The sequence below is a fragment of the Megalobrama amblycephala genome, linkage group LG1 (genome assembly GCF_018812025.1).
Source record: "Megalobrama amblycephala isolate DHTTF-2021 linkage group LG1, ASM1881202v1, whole genome shotgun sequence".
NCBI classification, from domain to species: Eukaryota; Metazoa; Chordata; class Actinopteri; order Cypriniformes; family Xenocyprididae; genus Megalobrama; species Megalobrama amblycephala.
In genome coordinates, this window is record NC_063044.1 from 27,791,465 (window position 1) to 27,816,248 (window position 24,784).

General features: G+C 40.2%; 1 protein-coding gene across 1 annotated transcript in view; it reads left to right on the forward strand.

Annotated features, from left to right (window-relative positions):
- The window catches only part of LOC125266467 (retinoic acid-induced protein 1), a 64,115-nt gene that overhangs the window by 26,293 nt on the left and 13,038 nt on the right, over positions 1-24,784 (forward strand). The gene's annotated exons all lie outside the window — the stretch shown is intronic.

Below are 24,784 nucleotides of genomic sequence, written 5' to 3' on the forward strand. Positions count from 1 at the left end.
CCTTTTTAATCTTTTAAGCTCCTTCATATTCAAGACAAAAATCAAAATTGACCTTTTTACTCATTCCTGTTCTTGCATGTTTCATTTGTGCAAGTTATTCCAAGGGGAAAAAAATGTCTTTGTAGCATGTCATCAAAATATAATGACTTCATGAACACCTAAAATGACTTTCCTTTTTGGGATGACATCATCGAGGACTCTTATTTTGAAACCCCACCCATAGAGATTGCTTTCATGACCCAAATAAAGATTATTTTCTCATTGAGCATCATTTTCACTCAGAAACACATCACTTTGCAGATATAAAATGGTTTGCCAGCACCGTTTACAAACAGCCATAAAGGTACGTTTTGTTAATTGAGATTAAAAGTTTGCTTGTGAGAAGTGTAAAAAAGAGACCACCGTGCGTAAGAGCCCCTGTCTCTTAGTTGACTCCCACCGCCCTCTCTTCCAGCGACAGTCTAAAGGTGTTGTCACTTGGTCTTCTAGCGGCTGATTGCATTCCAAGTGTGAAACACATGGTTTGCAGCTTCATGCTCATCTTCTCTTTTCTCTTGACCTGTTCACCTGCTTTCCTTGAATAGAGGGGTGTAGAGAAAAGGAATGGGCGGCGCATATGCTATTGTGCGCGGGGTGCATTACATCACTTACATCTGTACAATGATCTAATCTTTGTCCGTTTCTCCCTCTCTCTCCTCCATCCCATTGATTAAATCACTCGATTTTCCTGGCACTGCACAATAACACTGGCACTTTTAAATATGGAGATGAGGTAAAGAGGTGGACCACTGTGGACATGAGCCAAGGCTGAGAAAGAGAGAGAGTGAGATGAGAAAAGGCAGGGGGTTTGTTGTTGTGCATGCATGCATCAGACGTTAGGAAACATAGGAAAATATGCTTCCCTGCCTCTGTGGAACAAGAGTTGCGATGACATCACTTTCCTCACAGTCGAGAGGTAGAGTGAGACAGATAGTGAGAGGTACGGGAGGGAACAAAACCACTTTAAGCATGTCTCCTCTCTCCACACCCTCTGCTCCTCACATCAGTAATGGAGGTGATATTCGTGACAGGATTCTGGCTTACATACCCTCGGTTCAGCCTCTGAATCTTTACGCAGTCCTTTCTCAATATCTATCGCTGACATACCCAAGGTCACTGTCAAAATGTGTCTCTCTCTCTCACACACACTTTAATTGTAGAGTTTCTGAGCTAAGTCCATCCTAGTTTTAGCCTCAGATGGCACCCAAGGATTCTTACATGATGGATATTACACATAAATAGCAAGAGCTTTCTCAAAACCGCACAATCCCATCAATTACACAAGACTTGTTTACAAGGAACCATTCTGCTAAATGCATCTCAGAGGAAGAACTTAAGTTAGGTCGGAGTTGTGAATCTTTTGAGAAGCTTTACGAATCTTTTGTTTCAAATCAGTGGTTCGGAGCATGTATCAAACTGCCAAAGTCACGCCCCCCAGTGGTGAACTATTGAAATTTCAAAACACTTAGCCTCATTTACTGAAATCACGTGACTTTCACGCTCCGAACTACTGATTCGAAACAAAAGATTCGTAAAGCTTCATGAAGCAGTGTTTTGAAATTGTCCATCACTAGATATTGTTGAATAAAGACGTTATTTTGTTTTTTAAAAAGTATTTTCATCGCTTCATAACATTAAGGTTGAACCACTGTAGTCACATGAACTATTTTAAATACGTCTTTAGTAGGTTTCTGGGCATTGAAAGTGTTAATTATCTTGCTGGCAATAGAGGCCTCACTGAGCCATCGGATTTTATCAAAAACATCTTAATTTGTGTTCTGAAGATGAACAAAGGTCTTACGGGTATGGAACGACATGAGGGTGAGTAATTAATGACAGAAACTTCATTTTTGGGTGAACGAACCCTTTAAGTAGGTGTATATTCTTTTAAAATGTATTACTTACCATAATAAGTATGCTAAAGTGTACCTTTTTTTTTTTTTATAAGTGGATGAAAATCTTATTATCAGAGTTCTAATAGTAGCATCTTCATTTATTTAACCAAACCTTTTACTAAGGAGATGGGTCACTCATTATATTTAGTATTCAGGAGGTGTCAATGGAGACGACAGTGTGATGGTGGTGATATGAGACTTATTAGTGGGAGTGTTTGTGTTTAAACTTCCTCCTCCCCTGCTGGAGCAAAAGGTAATTACTGCAAGCTTACTGCACTTCACTGCCACACATCTCACACACACATTAGCAGTGCATGCCTATATGTGTGATTCAGTTTTAGACACTGTCAACATGACACTAGCCAGCATGCTTACCCAACATCAATAAACACCCCCTGATCTGGATCGATTGTCAAAACTGAAAACAGAGAGAAAAAAACAGAGTGTCCTGCTGAAGAGAGAAAAATAAATAAATAAAAGGTGGTTTGCTAGTCTGGTTTAAGCAGGTCTGGATGGTCTCCCAGCCTGGCCAAGCTGGTGTTCAGCCTGTTTTATTTGCTCGACCAGCTGGTCAACCAGCTGACAAGTGCCTAAAAGCAGTCTAAAACCTCAAAACTCACTATGCAAATGAGCTTACCCTTGTGGAAAAAAAGTGTACTTAATTGTACTTGAATGTACACTTGTAGTGTACTTCAAATCCTTAAAAAAAAAAAAAAAAAAAAAAAAAACTGAACTTGCAGATAATATAATATTAATAAAAGGCCACTTAAGTGCACTTAGAGAGAGCACACTTTAATGTAACACAATTAGGTACACATTGTAATAATATCAAATCAAATTTTTATACTTTAGAGTACATTTTAAGTCAGTATGTTGTAATAATCTTTTGTTGTGCTTTAAAGAAGTGCACTTATTTTGATGTCTTGACTAACATATTAAAGCACATGTAAAGTACTTGATTATAATTTTAAATGTAGTGTGTTATTCAATATTACATTTAAAGTTAATATATTTTAAATGTACTAAATTACATTTCCATCAGTACAAATGTTAATTACTAATATATTTAAATATACGGCAAAGAAGTTTCAATAGAAATTACATTAAAGTGTATTTTAGTTTACCATAAATGCTTGGCAGAACGCGAAGCAACTTAACCATATAAAAATCCAACTTAAGTGGGTAAAAAAAAAAAAACACTCTTAAGTTCAGCTATTTGCATTTATTATAAATTTAAACTATAATACATTTTCATTTAAATATTAAAATAATACATTTTCATTGTAAATAACATGCAGTTAAGTGCCTGAAAATATTCAGTTTGCGCTTAAGTATATTCTTTTCGGTATATTATTTCAGTAAAAAAAGTACTCTTTTTTAAAAGGGTTTATTTTAGGTTGCTTTTTATGCAGTGTTGTTTGGCGCACAAAGCAAATTAGCACGCATAGAAGCTGCATCAAATGCACAAAGTTGCTGTGACCGCTATCTTTTGAGACTCGCAACACTCTCCCGTGGAAATTTGAATTAGAATTGGTGGAAGAAACACTGGCTAATAATTAAAAATATTAATAATATTAATGAGGCTAGCCTTGCCACGGGTCTCGCAGAGGAGGCTGAGAATATATCTGAAGTCATAAGAGCAATGTGCCAGCTTATTGACTTATGCCTGATCCAGCCTGCCTCAGAGCTGCGGCTGCTGTCTGCTTTATTGCTGTTCACCCCTCCTTCCCCTCTTTCAGATATTACACAGAGAGAGAAAGAGAGAGAGAGAGATCACAGGGGAGATGAGGCTGTGCGGCTTGGATGGATGGACAGATGCATTGATAAGGATTGCAAGCACTACAGCACCAGCGCTGAATGTCCAATCACTTCTCCCTCCCTCTGTCAGTTCCCTCTCATCTCAGTGGTCTCATTCCCCTCTCACCGCCTTTGTCCTTGTGCACACCACGGCATAAAAAAAAATCATCATCTTAATCTGTATTTTTTTAACGTCTAATATTGTCTGTTGAATAGGTTTAGCAAAATCTTTCAAGGTGGCTACCTTGAAAGATTTTGCTAAACCTATTCAACAGACAATATTAGACGTTACCTACAAGTACCGAGAGAGTCGGTGAACTAACAATGGCAAACCAGGCTAGTTTTATTCAGCAGGCTTGTTTACTTTAAATTTAATCAGGTTAATCCTAAAAAAGATAGAGGAAACATTTGAAAAATATACTTAATTCAAGATATATTTTCTGAAAACAAGACTTTGCAAGCACAATAAACCTCACAAGAATCATAAATGGGTTTATTTCCCATAAACTGGAATGAGACCGCGATCGTTTTTTGGCGCTCTTTAAAGGATTAGTTCATCCAAAAATGAAAATTACCCCAAGCTTTACTCACCATCAAGCCATCCTAGGTATATATGACTTTCTTCTTTCTGATGAACACAGTCGGAGTTATATTAATAAATATCCTGACGCGTCCGAGCTTTACAATGGCAGTGAACGGGATCAATGAGTATGAAGCTGAAGAAAGTGTCTCCATCCACATCCATCCATTAAAAACATACTTCACATGGCTCCTGGGGGTTAATAAAAGCCTTCTGAAGCAAATCGATGCATTTGTGTAAGAACAATATTTACATTTAACAAGTTATAAAGTAAAATTAGCTTCCGCCAGACCGCCTTCTGTATTCAAGTTGCGTCGCTTCAGTTACGTTTTTTTCATAAATTGAATATGGAAGGCGTAGGATGTAACGTAACCGTTTTGAACTGCGGCCTTACACTTTCTTTGTAAGTTGAATACAGAAGGTGTTATTATAAAAACGTCCTTATGTGTAATTTATATGCAAGTAGCCTACTACAAATCGATTAATTTTAACCTCTAATATTATAATGATCTGTGTGGTTCCCTGTATAGTTTACGGCATTAGCTGAGAGAGATTTTTTTTTTTTTTTTTTTTGAGAAAATTTGCCATGTACTGCCCCACATTAGTCAATATTGAATCGAAGTTAATCGAATCGAAAAACATGCTTGTGAATCAAACTCGACTCCAATTGTGAAAATGATCAATGCCCAGTGTCAATAGGATATATACTTTTTACTTGAAGCAAAATTGTCTTTTCCCTTTATTTTTCTTATGTGTCCCTCCTCTGGATAGAGAGAGAGAGTAATGCTTCGTTTACATGTTAAAATAACAGAAAATTTCTCCAGACCCCCCAAACAACAATTTAATTCGTAAACATGTCTCCTTTTCCACCTATTGTGAGTTTGCAGGTCGGTACTGGAAAACGAGCCAGAACTACTGATTAAAGGATTAGTTCAATTTCAAATTAAAATTTCCTGATAATTTACTCACCCCCATGTCATCCAAGATGTTCATGTCTTTCTTTCTTCAGTCGAAAAGAAATGAAGGTTTTTGATGAAAACATTCCAGGATTTTTCTCCTTATAGTGGACTTCAATGGCCTCCAGATGGTTGAAGGTCAAAGTTACAGTTTCAGTGCAGCTTCAACGGGCTTCAAACGATACCAGACGAGGAATAAGAGTCTTATCTAGAGGAACCATCGCTCATTTTCTAAAAAAAAAAATTTTAATTATATACTTTTTAACCATAAATGCTCATCTTGAACTAGCTTTCCTCTTCTTCTCTATTTGAATTCCAGCAGTGTATATGCTGCTAAGTGTATTACTGCCCTCCACAGGTCAAAGTTTGAACTAAATTGTCATATACAATATGCTAGTGCAAGTATATAACAATTATTTCAAACTTTGAACTGTGGAGGTCAGTTAGCAGTGTCTACACTGCTGGAATTCAAATAGAGAAGAAGAAGAAGAAGAGAGCTAGTTCAAGATGAGCATTTATTGTTAAAACTTATATTATTATTATTATTTTATTTTATTTTTTATTCAAATGAGCAATGGTTTCTCTAGAAAAGACCCTTATTCCTCGTCTGGTATAGTTTAAAGCCCTTTGAAGCTGCACTGAAACTGTCATTTTGACCTTCAACCTTTTGGTGCCCATTGAAGTCCACTATAAGGAGAATAATCCTGGAATGTTTTCATCAAAAACCTTCATTTCTTTTCGACTGAAGAAAGAAAGACATGAACATGTTGGATGACATGGGGGTGAGTAAATTATCAGGAAATTTTAATTTTGAAAGTGAACTAATCCTTTAAGACAACGATTTTTGTAGTGCATATACCTCTTTCCTGTCTCTGTCCTCCCCTCTCAGTTTTCTTGAGGTCTGGGTGCTCTCTAATGTCTTCATGTCCATTAGAAGATAGGTGGAGGCATCATACTGACAGCTCTTTCGCTTTTGTGCACCTGATCAAAACTGCCTCCGTTGTCGAGGCGAGAAGAACGGGGCAGGAGAGAATTCGAGGCAGTTTCGGATGCGTTTGTGATGTTCAGGTCTGGACATATTAAGCACTCAGTAGGTGTGAACTGTAGGAGTAGGCGTTCGTGGCTAGCAGCCACCGCTGGGACTAAAATGTTTACCGTCACACCTTCGGTCTGTTTTTGTTTAGTAAGTTTTATCCGTGGCATCAATTTTATCAATTTGCGACATTTGTTTTCTTTGCAATACTTTTCTATTGCGTTCCCTTTGAAAAAAAAAAAAAAAAAAAAATCAGTGACATTGGCCTTGAAACCTGTTATTGTCTTGCCTCTAGGACAGGCAGCTCGAAATGAGCTCGCCGGTTGCCATGGTTACCTCCCCAGAGATGCGAGCGCGCTTGTTTATCTCTGGCCAGTGCGCGCGCTCAAGCCGCTCGGCGCGGGGGCAGGCGATCTCGAGCAGATGTGAGCGCTCGGCTAGAGGGAACGATTAAAGAACACACATCAGCGAAACACGTCAATATGCGGCGCTTTCACCTGCTTTCAAGCGCCGCGTTTCTGTGAAAAATCAAAATAGCTCGAATTAAAAGATAACGAGGGCGACGAGCTCCTGTGTGTTAAGACGCGCTCTGTCAACACCGCGTGTGATTCAGCTACCGAGCAGGCGCGAGCGCTGACGTACGCAGCCAAAAATAAGCGGCGTATAAAAGGAGGATATGAAATGACCGCAGTCAGCTCCAGCTGCCATTGAGCCCGGGACTGCGCCGCTGTCTGGAGGCGATACATGTCAGATGTCAGAGTGTGTAAGTCACAGGCTTGACCAAGCACAAACCCTGAATTTTCTGCACGTCTAGAGCCTCTAGTGCTTTCAGAGACGCGCAGACTTTTGCATCGCAGAGATAATCATGATGAGATGAAAGAATTTCATTTTGCCACAGACGGGAAGGAAAATGCCTTTGATTTAAATGTTTTATGTATGAGCTCTCCCGCTGTTTAGACTGGATTTCAATAAGTGCTGTGGTACTATGTGCTGCAAAAGAAGAAGGCATTTTATGTAATAGTAGGAAAGTACCGGTTCACTGCCATGCATATAGGCCTAAAACAGCAGAAAGAAATGCCCTTCTATTTCCTTCTGTCCCCCCAGTTTTTTTAGACAAGTACCTGTGAGGTTAGCATCAGAGTCACCCTCCTAAAAATAACCGGCTTGCCGCACGGCAGGTCCTCCCTCAGGAACAACAGAGCTGTCCTGCTGTGGCCCAGCTCTTCACCGCTGCCCTAATTCATACACACACACACATCATTTGGTACTGTACCCCCTCACACACACACACACACACACACACACATTCTGTACTGTACCCCCTCTCTCTCACACACACACACACACACACTCTCTCTCTATCCACAGGAGGGACACATAAGAAAAAATGCTGTCATCATTTACTCACCCTCATGTTGCACCAAACCCGTATGATATGAACCCCTTGTTGAAAAAGAAGTACAGTTTAGCATACTTTAAAAAAAAGAGAGTGCTTAGTACAGAAAATAATGTCTGAATGTTATTTACAGTTAAATGAAAATGTATTATAGTTTTAGTTTTATTATAGTATAATTTATATTAAATGCAATTAGCCGAATTAAATAAAACTCTTGGACATTAGAACATTTTTATATGTTTTTTCATATACTTCCTTTGAAATATGGTTGAAGTCTACTGCTGAATGCACTGATCTAACTAAAATACACAAAAACTTTTCATTTGTAATTATTTTGAAGTGTAGCCTATTTGTTAAAAGTGTATTTAATTAAGGGTGTTAAGAAGTGTACTCTCTTTAAGTGGGCTTTTAAGCAAATATATACTTTTAAGATTTGAAGTACACTACAAGTGCACATTCAGTACAAATAAGTGTACTTCTTTTCCACAATGGACTTTGTTTTGTGGACCAAAAATAAATAAAGAAAAATAAAGAACGTCATGACCGCTCTTTTTCTACAGTGAAAATAATTGGAGAGTATATAGTTACAGTACACTGGCATCAAATAGCATCAACACAGCATTTCTGTAGTATATGCAACTTTTAAAGTCTGTTTCAGATCTCCACAAAGGGTAAAATGATCAGTTAACTATTTTACTTCAAATATATCTTCAAAACACTTATATATTGGAATATAGTCGCATAATCATGTAAAAATTTGATACTGTTTTCCCCCCCTTTGGAGCTTCCCAGGTGAAAAAAAGTACTTTTTCTTTTTTAAATATACTATCTCTGTATTTAAAAAATATATTTAGTTACCACTTGTAGTACACTATGGGTTCAAATGTGCTATAAGTAGTATCTAAATACATTTTTTAAATACAGTTCATGGTGTCTCAAAATAGCACAGTAGATGATCTTAAGAGTACTAAAGAAGAATTTTTAGTATATTAAGTACAAAATTAGAGCGAGAAAATAGAGCACTTTAAGTACGTTATAGAAATGTACTTTTTTTTCACCTGGGTTGACAGACAGTCTCCATCAACTTTCAATTTATGGAAAAGAGCCACCAATATATTAGAGAATTCACCTTTTGTGTTCTACGGAGTAAATTAAAGGGATAGTTCACACAAAAATGAAAAATTGCTGTTAATTTACTCACCCTCAGGCCATCCAAGATGAAGGTGACTTTTTTCTTCAGTAGAACAATTAAAGAAGATTTTTAGCTGAAAATGTGGTCCTCTGTGATTCATATAATGGAAGTCAATGGGTGCCGTCACTTTTTTGAGATTCAAAAAAACATATGCAGATAAAACAAAATTAAAACCTGCTGCTCCTGACATTACATTGAGATCTTAAAGGTCCCGTTTTTGTGGTTTTTTGAAGCTTTGATTGTGTTTATAGTGTGCAATATAACATGTGTTCATGTTTCGCGTGTAAAAAAACACAGTATTTTTCACATAATTTACTTATCTGTATACCGCTGTTTCCACTGTCATAAAAACGGGCTGATGACTTCCTTGTTCTATGAAGTCCCTCCTTCAGAAATACGTAACGAGTTCTGATTGTGCCAGCGGTTCCTGTGTTGTGATTCGACAGCAGCTTAGCGCACCTTGCCCGGAAAGGTCACGCCTCTTACCATAACGTGGAGATGCACACGCTCAGTGTTATTGTAAACATGTCTTTAATTTTACCCTATCAATTTGAGCCGGAATCAGACCCGGTGATTGGACTGCGGGATGAAAATAACAGCGTTTCGACGACATGGCGACAAACACACTCTACAAACGCAACTCTTGTGTATTCCTGTGGGCGGAGGTTAGTCAAAAAACTGTTTTAGTGACGTCATTAAAGAAGGAAGTAGAGGGATGTAGTCCAAACTGGCCGTTCGATGTAGGCGACTTCTGTTAAATAAAATATCTCGCTTGGCATTGAACTTTGAGCTTTAAAATTTTACAGATTTTATTTATACTCTAACAACAACATTACACACTAACTAAAGTTTGAAACATGGGATCACGAAGAACAGGACCTTTAAGAAGCGACATGAAACTGAACATTATTTACAACATTATTACCTGTAATCCACAGCCTTGGCAAACGGTCCGGAGTGCGTTCACGAGCGTGAGCTTCCTGTCACATAATGATGTATTCGCAGGAGCTCAAGCGTTGAGAATCTGTGAAAAGTCAATCTTCCCTATTGAGATCACGCATATATGGGTTGTGGCATCCAGGTTAAGCACAAGTACGATTTTGATGAACAATACAACTCTCTGTTGTAAACTGTGAGTTTGTTGTAAACTGTGAGTTTGCTCCACTCATACGTCATTATGCGACAGGAAGCTCACGCTTCAGGTCAGGACTGTTTGCCGAGGCTGTGGATTACAGGTAAAAATGTTATAAATAATTTTCAGTTTCTTGCACAGACTGATTTTTTTAGCTTCTTAAGATCTCAATGTAATGTCAGGAGCCGCAGGTATTAATTTTGTTTTATCTGCATATGTGTTTTTGAATCTCAAAGTGACGGCACCATTGACTTCCATTATATGAATCACGGTTTCAGTTAAAAATATTCTTTGAGGCCTGAGGGTGAGTAAAATAACAGCAAATTTTTATTTTTGGGGTGAACTATCCCTTTAAGCCATACAGGCAATATGACTGTAAACAAGGATAGAATTCACATTTTTTGGTGAATTGCTGTTTTAACAATTGTACCCTTTTCTCCTCATCCTCCGATCTTGGCATCACATACTCTGTTTTATAACCACTATACCTCTCCAAAACTCTCTAACAAACGTCCATTAGCCCCTCTGAGGTGTTATGGTAGTTGTCAGCCCAGTTACCACCTCACCCCACAGACCGATAACAGACCATTTAAAAGCGTCCAGCACAATGGTCAGCTTGTGGTGTCTTCATGCCAGGTGGGCGATTCACTGCAGATGCCACATGATGTAGCAGCCGAGCTAAAGTGGGCAAGGTTGGCACCAGCTCCAGCCTCTGCGCCCAGGCGGTGTCGTTGTGGAGCCAGAGAGGCATCAGTATTACACGCTTCCTTGGTTCATCCCCATGGACGCGGGCGACTAATTGCACAAACTGTGCCAGCGCAGATGAGGAGTGATTTGGCGCTGATGGGATGGGCTAATACAGGCAGGCTGGAGGTGAGGAAGAAAATCAATGAGCTTGAGGATTGAGAGAGAGAGACCGACAGCCACTCAGCAACAAAGTGTGAGCCCCTGTATGTCTGATGGAGTGAACACACACATGAAACTCTCAGAGCTACTGACCTCACAGGCACAAGTGTATGCGTCACACATATCTACGTTTGAATATTATTTATGAGATTACAGTTCATTCAGTGTATATTGGAAATCAAACTCACGACTTTAATGTTAAAGGGTTAGTTCACCCAAAAATGACAATTCTGTCATTAATGACTCACCCTCATGTCGTTCCACACCCGTAAGACCTTTGTCATCTTCAGAACACAAATTAAGATATTTTTGATGAAATCCGATGGCTCAGTGAGGCCTGCATCGCCAGCAATGTTACTGCACCTCTCAAGATCCATAAAGGTACTAAAAACATATTTAAAACAGTTCATGTGACTTCAGTGGTTCAATATTAATATTATAAAGCAACAAGAATACTTTTTGTGCGGCAAAATAACGACTTTTCAACAATATGTATATGGGCCGATTTCAAAACACTGCTTCATGAAGCTTCTGAGCTTTAAGGATCTTTTGTTTCGAATCAGTGATTCAGATCTCCTATTAAATGGCGTGACATGTGACTTAAGCACTCCGATTCACTGATTCGATTTGTAAAGCTCAGAAGCAGTGTTTTGAAATCGGCTCATATAGATATTGTTGAAAAGTCTATTTAGTTTTTTTGGTGCACAAAAAGTATTCTTGTCACTTTATAATATTAAGGTAGAACCACTGAACTCACATGAACTGATTCAAATATGTTTTTAGTACCTTTATGCATCTTGAGAGGTGCAGTAACATTGCTGTCAATAGAGTCCTCACTGAGCCATCGGATTTCATCAAAAACATCTTAATTTGTGTTCTGAAGATGAATGAAGGTCTTACGGGTGTAGAACGACATGAGGGTGAGTAATAAATTACATTATTTTCATTATTAGGTGAACTAACCCTTTAATATATATGGTATACTTAAAACTCTTTCATTCTCAAGAACATGAAAACAGCTTAGAACAACAACAAACCAGTAAGAAACACAAAATGTGCATCCAACATCGCATACTGTCTGATTAGGTACTACATTTGATGAGGAACTAACTGCATGACTGTATGTTCTATATAGTATGAATGTGTAGTATGAATATAATCCGGACTATATGTACTATATCCGCCATGTTGACATTGTCATGTGACTTATGCCGTCAGTTCTGTTGCGTTGCTTCGCCAGTCCTATGGCGTCATGGGATAGTAAAGTGACCATCATATGTGCACTTCAGAATCTCTGTGTAATAAGTAGGTCATCCAGTTCATTTTCATCTACTGTTTTATGCGTAGGCTACTGTGAATTCGGACATAAAGTGGTCATATTTGGATGCAAAATAGAGACATGTTTCACTAACTGTAGCTTAATATATTAGCTTCCTTCAGCTTCACACAGAGGTCCTGAATAACCACTTGGGAATGACTAGTACATTATCCCTATTTAAAAAACGGACAGTTCCAGTCCTGTCTTCTGATCTGTCATTTTAGACATGCTAAAATATATGATATAGTAACAGTTAATAACGCAAAACAACCATTCACTGTTTACATAGCTATATATTTTCTATAGCAAAAGCATGGCATGTTATAAAATAAGGAAGTAAGGCACTCAAGACTGTGCTGTATTGAACATTGTGCCCAGTGCTTAATTTGTAAATACTGGAACCAGAACAAGGACTGGTTAACAGATCAAGCAGGTTTGAGGTGGTGATAAAGCCGCCAGGTCGGGTTTGGAGATGAGGCAGTGTGTTTACTTCTAACCAACAACACTGCAAGCAAGCATCCTAATATACCCACCTATCCCACTATAATCAACTAAGCTGATAGAACTGGAGCTCTTGCAGTGTACACAGCTTTCATTACTGTGAAAGGGATTATGTTTTCCTGCATTGCAATGCCCGCGTGTTGTGTAGATTGGGTATAACAGATGCATTAGCATTGCCACAGTTGTGGTGAGTGTCCTAATAACTTGCATTAGCGTAAATGAATATGTAAATAAGATTATTCTGCAAGCAAGGATCATAATTTATTCCTCTAGTGAAAAATACTCTTAAAGGCAGGGTATGCGATTTATTCCAGAAACATATTTAGTTATGCTGGTTAAAAGTCTCTTCACATCCTGATAGCAATCACTAAGTTAAAGCAACACCATGGAACATTTGCTCACGGTTCCCCCATGTGGTTGATAAGTGCAATTGTCTGTTACCAGTGTCGAAATACTGTCGCTGTATAAGCTTCCCCGTGGGCGGTGCAATACATGTGAATTTGTTGACTAAGCTGACGGAACCGGCGAATGCAGAAACCTCGTTTGGAAACCATGTCCAACAGATAAAGTAGCCTGTGTTACACTATTCTACAAGTATCATAGTTTTATTTATTGCTATTCCACAATTGAAAAGTACAATGACAAAAAGAATGGTAGTATGTTAGCCTAGTTTTTTTGCTCGCATTATTTGCATGCAGCATTGTTTGAAAAGGGTGTAATTTGTATAATAGAATAAAATGTTGTCCGCATGGTTTTGGGACTTGCATATTAGATCATTTCGTCTTATAGTTAGCTGTTGGCTAACTCCACCGAGGCTACGATTAAAATATGTGACGTATGTAAAGCAGGTCGCACTCTTCCGCTGGCAGGGGATGGGCGGGGTTGTGTGTACCGTCCCGAACACAAAACTTGCAGTGTGGTTGTAGCCGCTAGGAGGCTGCTCGGGTAGCAGCGGCAGTAGAATTTGTCCGGTTAAGAGTTGTTCTACCACTGAAATAATTTCGGAGACATTATTTTAAGGTCAAAAAACTATATAATGTTGCTTTAAGTGGTCTAAATCACATGTGGAAGGCGTAGGAAAATAAAATGTTCATCCAATTGGTCTGAATGCAATGATACAATGTCCTACCTGCCTGTTAACATATGTATTTTCATACCTGCTCATGCAGACATCACACGTCATCAGCGCACTTCATGCCATGCAGTTAGACAGATGTCAGTAATGTGGAAGAGATGGAAACCCGTGATGTTGTACTCGGAGTGGTTCGTGACTCGAATTTATGCATTTCAATGGCAACACTATCAACACTGAAATGAATCTGTTAATAAGTACTCACCCTCATGTCGTTCCAAACCCGTAAGACCTTCTTTAATCTTCGGAGCACAAATTAAGATATTTTTGATGAAATCCGAGAGGTTTTTTATCCGCCATAGAAAGCAATATAATTACTGTCATTCAGGGTCCAGATAGGTATTAAAGGGAGAGTTCACCCAAAAATGAAAATTTGATGTTTATCTGCTTACCCCCAGGGCATCCAAAATGTAGGTGACTTTGTTTCTTCAGTAGAACACAAGTGATGATTTTTAACTCCAACCGTTGCCGTCTGTCAGTCGTAATATGCATGTCAATGGGAACTCCATCTATAAGAGTAAAAAAAAAAAAAACATGCACAGACAAATCCAAATTAAACCCTGCAGCTCTGACACACTGATGTCCTAAGACACGAAACGATCGGTTTGTGCGAGAAACTGAACAGTATTTATATAATTTTTTACCTCTAATACACGACTATGAGCAACTTCCTTGAGCATCCGGTGTGTGAGGTCTGAATGCACTCTGATGCCGGAAGTGATCACTTGCACTCATTGACATATACACGTGAGAGATCACTTCCGGCATCAGAGCGTGGAAAAAAAAGCCTAAGTTGTGCCTAACACCACCATTTAGTGATGACTATTCACAATATCGCACTGCCTCTCAAGCCTTATGGCGCAATTTTCATTTGAATTATATCAAAATTGTGCACAATATATCAAAGCACCTTTATGTGTGATTATAAGGGCGCTGTGTTTATCGTACAGACCAGCGTGTATGTCTGAGCTGGGGGAGGGGACACATCCACGCTGTAAGTATTGTGGCCGCGTCTTTAGGGAGGACTTCAGAGCGAATCAATGCGTTTGAACTGAGGGATTGCAGCGGAGAGCGGCCACAGCAGCGCATAGCCAGCTGGAGCACGCACACCCACGTACACATGCATGCTGTCAGCCCGCCGCTCCTTCTCTCCCTTCACTGTCACCACCTTTCTTTCATGCAGACAGGACCGAGAAAGAGAGAATTTTAATGGAGGTCTCATCTGAGCTCTCTGAGGTGTTAGCTATGGTCAGGGAGATAGACAGAGAGAGGAGGCTCCTATGACAATTGATGAAAAGGCTTCTCTCTTTTCCGATCTATTCTCAATGGAGGAATGCATATCTCTTGCACACAAGTCCTTTCTTTCACCTCATATGTATGCAAATCAAGCATCCTATGCAAATGGGGCAGGCAGGCGAGGAGGGGGGCTTTCAAACCTGCTGTGCCTCCAGCTTCCAATCAGTTATTCATGACGCACACGGCGGAGTGCACCTGAATCCACGGGTGAATGGAAATCCTGCTGCAGTTCCGCAGTCGGCGCCACGCCGTTCACCTCGTCGCACCGGCGATGATCGGCGTAGCTGCTGCCAATCTTTGCATTAGTTGCTGGCATCTGCATCTGCTCCACGCCCTACAGCGGCACCATTGTCGCACCGCGGCCCTGAACTTCCTGTGTGTGATGTTAAGCTGCTTTCTCAGGCACGGCTGTTTGCGCCTTCTGGTGAGAGACTTAGCAGGCCGACGGCATCATTTGCTTTCACGCTTCAGAGCCACAACTCCCCCTCACCCACCACCTCTACCTCTCTCTCTCTCTCTCTCTCTCTCGCATATGTGAGGATGGGGATCTGGTGAAGGAGAGACAGTGTTCTCCAGCCTCAAAGCTCTAAGCTGTCAGAGAATGTGTGTGCAGACACGACTCCTGCGTGGCGCTGTGTCAAAGCACCCAACACAGGCGAATGCCAATGCCGTTAAGAGACATTCATCTGAGCTGTATTCACAAGACCACATTTTCATGGACTACTTGATCTAAATTCACATATTTGTGTTGTGAATTAAAAAGCCTAGTTCACCCAAAAAATGGACATTCTGGCATTATTTACTCACCTTCATGTCATTCCAAACATGTAAGACTTTATAACAAAAGGAAGAATGTTCACGCCGCTCTTTTCCAATTAAAGCATACAATGCAATTTGACCATAGAAAGTAAGATTATCAGTTATAACAAATTAATGTTTTGGTCTTTCTCGCATTTAAAGATATTAAATTGCTTTGGAAGAGCTTCATAGTCCCTAGTCATGCTTCACCTTTGTTTTATGGAAAAGAGCAACATGAACATTTTTACCCTCCTAATGTGTCTTCTTTTCTCACCTATCCCAGTTTTGTTCCACAGACAAAAGAGTGTGAGTTTTGAATGAAACGAGGGTAAATGATGACAAAAATAGTCATTGCTGAGTGCAAAATTCCTGTAACCATTAAAGGCTCCAAGACGTGCATTATGAAAATCACACATAAATAATACTGTGAAGAGAGTCACTGAATATTGCTTGGAGTAAAAATACTTTCAGATTGATGGTACTTCTCGAGGGAGAGTCAGCTGTGCTGATCTACTGGTTAAAACACCCAAACAGCAGTGAGTCAGGAGCCTGTAAGGCGTACACTGAGCCGCTGAGTTAATATACTAAAACAACCTGTCATGCACTACACACACATTTATCACCCAGAGCTCATGTATGTGCAGAGATAGCCCTAGAACAAACTACTACACACAAGCACACAACCCCTCCCCTGAAAACGCAAACACACTTTATCTCAGCCACAAACCCTCATAGCTGCTACTGGTATTTGGTCCATTTCTGGTCACAAAAAAAATATTTTTTTCACACTTTGTTCCAGAGTTCCACATTCCAGAATTTCAAAAATTCTAGTTAGTTTTTAGTTACCACAAGGGGCACTATAATAAGCATTTGTAAAATGTATTCTCTGTTCAGTTTCTATTTCAGGTTAGCTACAGTTACTGAGCAACAGTTTGAAGAGAATCTTAGAGTAAATTACCGTTATTGCTAGGTACCTGAATAATGAAACAGACCTTATTTCCCCCACCAGTAAACACTGGCCAAACATTTGCATTTGCGCAATTCGCATAGAATATGCTTCTGGGCTAATGCTAATTATGTTTTCCTGTTTATCTCAGACAACAAACCTAGTTATGCTCTTGATGTGTCTGTTTTTAGGTTATATTCATCTCCTTTTCTTTCAAAGTTCAAATCTGTAAAAACACATTTTTTTTGGTGATGATGTAAGGGTGAGAAAACTAGCATGGCTTATATCAAAGATCCACTCTTTGAATGGGTATTGAAATGCCTGTGGGAGGATTTACACACTTGCTGTCCTAATGTCAAATCAATGACATCAATCGTATTTCTTAATACAGATCACCGTGCTCACACACACATATTTATGCACAGGAAATTGGAAGATGAGATCTGTTGGTGAAAGAGAGAGAATACTGGCACACAGACTGCGTTAGAAGGGGATAGAGGGCGACAGAATGAGACAGGCAGATGAGAGACAGAGAACTGGAGTGCTATTGTGTAGACTTCACCCAGGTGCAGGGCACATTGAGTCAGACAGGAGCCACAGCTGACTGCTCCATTTTCCAAGCAGCACGGACACCACTGTCCTCTATCCACTCAAAAAAGGAGAGAGAGAAAGAGACATTTTCCCAGCAGGAGGACATGACCTTCAGTCTATCCCTGCATCCAGCCCCTTTAGCTCGCAGTCGAATAACACAACCCTCTTTAAACCATGGCTCTTCGCTCAATTACATTGCAGGTAATTTGTGTGGTATTGGGAATTAAAGTTTAATTAGGGCGACTGGAGTAATTTGGGCCTGGTTTAATATAATCACGGTGAACTGGCTGCTTGTGAAGTGCCCTGATGTCAGGATGAGGTAGATGGGATCCAATGCCGCTTTTCATCAACAAAGAACAAAGAATGCCGACTCCCCCAGCCCTCTGCTGGCTTGGCTGAGATCCACCAGCACATTTTCACTCACCCATCCCTGTCCACACTCCCCCACCACACATACACACTCAAAGCCCCCTAGCAAACAGCGGCACAGAAGGTTTGGACAGACAGAGACAGCAAGAGAAAAGGAAAACAAGAGAATGAAAAAGAGTGTGAAATAAATATTCCAAAGCCAACACGTCCCTTTGTCTTGGACCTCATTGGCAAAGCCGTGGACTCTCTGAGCATCAGAGAAAGCATTTCTGACAGAGCAATCGAATCGGTGGACACTTTTCAAAGAGCAAATCCTCTCCTCCACCACCCACCCCAGACTCGGCAGGATAGAACGACTTGTACGCTCTGTCAAAGAGCATGTTGTTGCGTGGATGTGTGCAGTTGCGTTGGAAAGGAAGTAAACACAGAGGCGTGTGGAGGCGGTCAGCATTAGGGTCTAAAAGAAGCCAAACAATAGATCCCAAACAGGATTCTATAAGCCTCGTCCCAGAGTCAATTTGATTCCACTAGATGAGGATGCCAAAAAGAAAAGAGGGGGGAGGGAAATCAATGACAAAACTGCCTGGCAATAACGATCTCCATTCCATCTTCAACCATCTATCCCTTCCTCCCTCCCTTGTCTTCTTTCTCATTCCTGCTTTGCCTGAAGTCTCCCCCTTCACCCTGCTCTGATTTCACCCATACTGTCAGTGGATTGCTGAATGAGAGGCTTTTAGTGTCAGCCCATCTGGATTTTCAGAGCTAGAAAATTCCCCTGCTCATTCCTCAGGTAACAGGATGGTGGTTGATAAGGCAGAGAGTTGGGATGACATACATGGAGCATGAAGAGACCGGGAACATCAAGGGCACCTTCCAAGAATCGCCCGAGGTTCTGTCGCAAAATAAAAAGGACACCACCACACAAACCTCTGCAATACCCAAACCTTGCAACATTTACTTCAATTTGTTTTTCACCCATTTCTTCTTTTCTCCTTTAATTGTATTTTAACGTCCTTTATTTTGCATCTTCTACGTGGCAACCTTGAATTACAGCCAGTTCCATCACTCATCCTGCATTTACACCAACCTAAGAGCCAGAGCCAAGTGAGAGTCCATGTCAGCTGTCATTGCTGGAGCAGAGAGTGGCTCTCTCTGATGGTTCTCTCGAAAGTCAAAATGACGATATGCCAAACAAAATAGATCACATTGGCACAAACGGTGGCAAAGTTTCAGAGAAGTGCAGATTTGTTGCTCAGAAAGAGTACCATGACTTTTACATCCTTCCATTAAAATGCCCAACGATTATGGAAAGGAGGTAAACAGGGTGCTGATAGCAATTAAAAAGTAGAAAGCTGCCCCATGGAAAATGCGATGGAGTAACGCATAAAAAGGATAGAGGGGTGTGGAGAAACATGGGCTTTGTGTCAAAATCAAGCGAGTTGCCAACCTAAACAGCATATTTGGGAAATTCTGCATTTTGGAACATCATAGGCACGGTCACCGTGATTTTGCCAAGTAAGACATGTTTCTTGGATCAACATATTTTGTTGATCCTGGAACAACATTCTTGTACGAAAATTTTGTTCTAACCTTATCCCAACCCTTAAACCTAACCCTACCCATAGCTTATCCCTAAAATCAGAGGGAAATGATAAGTGAATAATACTGATGCAGAAGCACCTAACTTTAGTTGTAAGCTTAAACTTAACATAAACTTTAAACTTGTCCCTCAAATCTGATTGGTTGATTGGAATGTTGTTCCAGGATCAACAAAGATGTCGATCCAGGAGCATGTTGTACTTGATGAAATTTCATTCACAGGCACACAGAAAGCTCAATACCTAAACAGCATTTTTCGTCATAAAATTTGCACTGCCTGTCAGAATAGGCAGTGAGTTGCATGTTTGGGCATCATAGCCTCATGCAAAATATTTTGCCATCAAAATGTGCACATAGTGAGCTGAGCTAAGTAGCAGCCTTCTAGACAGCATTTTTGGGAATCGTAGAAACACTGAGGCCCAATATGTGTCCAGGTAGGCAGCTGAATTGGTTTTGAACCATGGCTTTTGTCTGTCACCACTCTGCAGCTCCTGAATGCAACAACAGACAGCGTCGTCTCAAGGTCACTGCCAGCATGTCCTCTGCTTCAGGGTAGAAAGGTTAATCTGTAGTTAAGGTGGAGCCAAAATTGGACAGAGCAGGGGTGTGGTGCAGACATATGAAACAGAAAGAAAAGATGTGTGAAAGAGAAAGAGAGATATCGGTAGCGTGAGTGACACTGCAACCGCTTCGCATCATCAATTAGCCGAGCTGAAGAGGCACAGAACAGGAACAAGCGCAAAGTGGCGTGCCTCAAAGGGAGAAATAAATGACTGTGCCCTTATTGAGCGCAGCAAAGCATATAGCATTTCAGGCCAGTAATGTCATTGTGCCTTTGTACCAGCATTATTGATGAAGTCTGTCTCAAAGAAAATAATCCCTCGGCACGACAGCATTTGAGACTTCTCATTCCGTCTGAAAGATCAATGTAAGCGATCTTCGGGACGGAAAATGCACTGGGAGAATGAAACGCAGTGAGCGTGAGTGCGGGCTGGGGTGTTGAGAGTGTGGCCACAGTGGAGCGCTGCAGCAGAGAGAGGTTGAGATCAAAGCGGAGCACTGCTTCACTGGAGCGCAGCACTGGGAGACTAGAGCGCAGCGCTCACCTGCTGCAAAATCTCCCTCTCTCTACATCTGCTGCATCTCACCCCTCTGCTCTGCTAATGCCCTCTCCTGCATGCAGACCTGCCTAAGAATATCAATCAGCCCCGCACCCCAATTTATAGCAGCTCTTTCTTTTAAACGTAGAGTCGCAATTCCCCAGATACTATGTGCCTGGTTATATGCGCACATACAGGCGGTAGCTGTCTCTGTCATTCTCTGCTTCTGAGAATTGAGAGATGTTGTGCGCCATCAGCAGTCGGCATTTATGTTCCTTTGGTCTGCCACAAAGCAGCTTAAAGCCTATCGTCCTGGTGCAAACATGCACTTCAATCTTATTTAGGTTTTATTCAGGCATTAGGACTCTCAGAGAGGAGCTTTAGACCTGATTTACCTGTGCACACAAACACACACACCACACGTCATTCGCTTATAATCACACACTCTAATGCACGGACTAAAAATCGATCACAGGGAGAGGGCTCTCACCATGCCTTACCCAGCACCCTCTCTGAACAGCTCTCATTTCAGACCCCTGAAGTGTGATGCCTTGGGTACCACTGGCACAGATGAAATGGGCACCAGGCACCTCACTGCAGGGAGGGCAGGTTTGCTTTTTCACTCCCCTTAGCGTCGCCATGCCAACGGCGGCAGGTTTCAGCATTTAAAGGGCACTCTCTGCAGCCTCCAAATAGAAGCAGCAGCAAAATAACTGGGGGAAAAAGTGTTGAGTGCAATTCTAAGCTAATTGGAGGATTTGTGTCTTCTGCGCAAGTCATTCAAAAGCATTGCCTGCTTCTGCTGTCAGACGCAGTCATTATCACATTGTTGATATTATGACTCATGATTTTTGAACGATGAGGTTATCAGTAAAAAGGCATTTGAATTATGTGGGACAACACCACATCTGAGAAGATCTTATGTAATCCTGTCTACACATAAGATTTATTAACAGTCATATCTTTTTTTCAATCTCTACTGACACAAATAAAGTATACAGTAAACTCTTTTCTGTATAAAAACTAGCCAGAATGGTTACTAATAATCTTACATTTCACATTAATTAAAGAATTTAAGAATCTAACATAATATATAATATTTTCAGGACTAAATATATATATATATATATATATATATATATATTTTTTTTTTTTTTTTCCCCAGGATATATATATATACAGTATATTTCAATTCTCAACTAATATATATCAGACTGTGTGAAAATTATGATGCAGCTGATAAGCTTAAGACCTCTGAGGTGGGACGGTGAACGTGATTTCACCAAGTACAACATGTTCCTAGATCAACATTTTGATCCTGGAACAACATTTCAATCAACCAATCAGATTTGAGGGACGAGTTTACCATTTATGTCAAGTTTAGGCTTACAACCTGGGTTAGGTGCTTCCACAACAGTGTTATTCAACTATCATTTCCCTCTGATTTCAGGGAGAAGTTAAGGGTAGGGTTAGGTTTAGGGGTTGGGAAAAGGATAGGACTAAATTTTCAGATAGGAATGTTGTTCCAGGATCAACAAAATATGTTGTCTTACTTGGCAAAATCACGGTGACCAAGGTGGGACAGGCCAAAAATTGCCATTTTAAGGGGATACAGACTTTAGCATTTAAATTGAGCTATTTAAAAAAAAAAAAAAAAAAAAAAAAAACAGTAATGTACCTTATTGGTGTAGATGGAAGTGCTTACGCAAAGAATTTTTTAAATATTACATGGGATATTTTAACTAAATTGGAAAGTACATTTTAAGAACTATAATAATGTAGTCTTTACTGACCTCTGCTTTTGTCTTGAAATAGATATGCTTATTTACTCCATGTTTCCAGAATTCCAAAACTGGTGACCAACAACTCTTGAAATACGGTGAAGAAGGACAGAATGTTCTAGACATTCCAGGTGTCCATTGCAGATAATACCTTTAACCCTTTATTTTTACCCTTTATTTGCTGTTTCTCTGTATGGTTCTGTTCTTTCAAAGTTCAGTAAAAAGCCGCAGTGATGTCAATCAAAATGACATCTCAGAGAGATAGGCCTCACGCCTGGCCAAGACAGACAGTCTAGTTGAAAGCCTCCGATCTGATTAGCATCTTTCAGTCCAGTGTGTGAACCATTCAAAGCAATACTAGCCATCTCTGAAAAACCAGCACTCTGATATAAGAAACTTTTAACACTAAATTATCCCTAGGACATGATATTTGTCTGTGATGCAGTTTAGATTCAGGTTGTGAATTACGTTTTTTTCTAAATGAACGCATCTAACTTGCATATCTGTGTGTGGTTCTTGCAGGAAACAGATTAAATTTGGTCCTCAAATTCAGTTCATGTCCTTAACGGACTGTGCTGAAATTGAATCGACCCCCTACCCTGACCTTCACTCCCACTTCCTTTCCTTCTTCCTTGGCATCTTCTTTCCTGACTCAATGTTTGCTTTGGTTGAAAGCTCCTTATGTACAGATTGTCTTTCTTGCGCCTTGTGCCCCTCAATCTCATAACTAAGCTGTTTTATGAAGGATTCAGAAAATGCCAGAGAGCTGGTTTATTGGTTTATTATTTCTCAAATCCATGAGAGTATTCCTTCACCTTTTCAAAAACAGGGAATTTGTATTACTATAGCTCTCGACTATGCTCCAAACAATACTGCCTCACTGTCTTAAAGCCTTCATAGGCAGCCCCCTAATCAAATTACAGCATCACAAGTGACTGTACATGTAGTTTCGACAAAGTTAACTTAGATTTAATGTCACAATACATCTCACCCAGGCTGCCCAATGCTCCGTCTGAGAGTGAGAGTGAAACAGGCCTCCAGAGAAAGAAAGTTTATTGACTGCATTTGAGATAACCACACGTGTAGATAGAACAGAGCGCATACTCTATTTATACATGCAGTCACTCTACTGTTAATGAATGATTTTGTAGTGAATTTTGTAGTGAAAGTCTCACAGGGAATTCTGCCTTAAAATACGTAGAAGCTCATTGAGCTCACAGCTGGCTTAAACATACCACTCCACAGTCTCTGTTTCTGCTTCAACAAGCTTCAAAAATACAAATGGAGGAGAATGACGACAAACAACGCCTACAAATCAAGTAACAGGAATAGAATTTTACCTACGTATCTTTTTAAAGTTGTCATCAACTCACACCTACTTTGTAGCACTGTGGAAGCGAGTTTGAGACACATAGCCATAGTTTTGACTCATTTTGGATATGGGCCAGTCCATGCTGGTACACTCATGGTAAGTTCTACAGTAAGGGTATCTTTGTCATTATTTGGTACCCCAGGAGACAAATTCTGCCCTCTCAGCAGACCTAGAAAACTTACTGTACCTTTTAGACCACGCTCTCAACAGATCTGTGGCTGTGTCAGCAACATAGCCACACACAAGTCTTTAATCAGCTGCACACAGTGGATCTGTCATGCAATATGTTCAAGCAGAATGTTCTGAATGCCAATGATTCTACAAAAAAAGTCTTTCTGTTGGAACAAATTTAATGTGGGATAACTTAAACATATTAATGCACCACTTAATATTGTCCATTTGCAATAATATGTGAAAGGGAAAGCAAGATCCATCATGTCACTTGCTCACTCTGGCCAGTTTGTACATTCCACTACATACTGTATGCATTTTTAAAGGCTTAAAGCATAGATCCCGAGTGGTCTTATTTGGGTCACTGTGTAAACAAGCATAGCAGCAAACAAGCAAAACTGAAGCAGTAGTGGATGGTGGGGCCTCTTGGGAGGGTGCTAAGAGGGGAGCACGTTGCTCTTGGGCCTGATGGCTTCAGACAGTGCGCTAGTGAGATGAATAATGTGTGTGTCTGATGGGACTGGGCGGCCATCCCTCGACAGGCCTACAGCACTGGAGTGGAGAAATAGAACAGCCTCCATCTATGCTTACAAATCACACACTTGCTACTTTGAAGTCACTGCTGAGAAGAAAATGTATCCAGTATATCACATTGCCAACCGTATTAAATTACTGAGCAAGATATATACGCAAATAGCACACATTGAATCCAAATTCTGAGTAACACCAATAATAGAATCCTCTTATTGAACATGCACAATATTGAATATAATTTATTTGAATAAATCACTTCATGAGCCAATAATAAAATGCTTGGCTTGTTTGTATGCATGGTCCTTGTGAATACTTGTTTTAAAACCATCATTTGTTTTTAAGAAAATTAA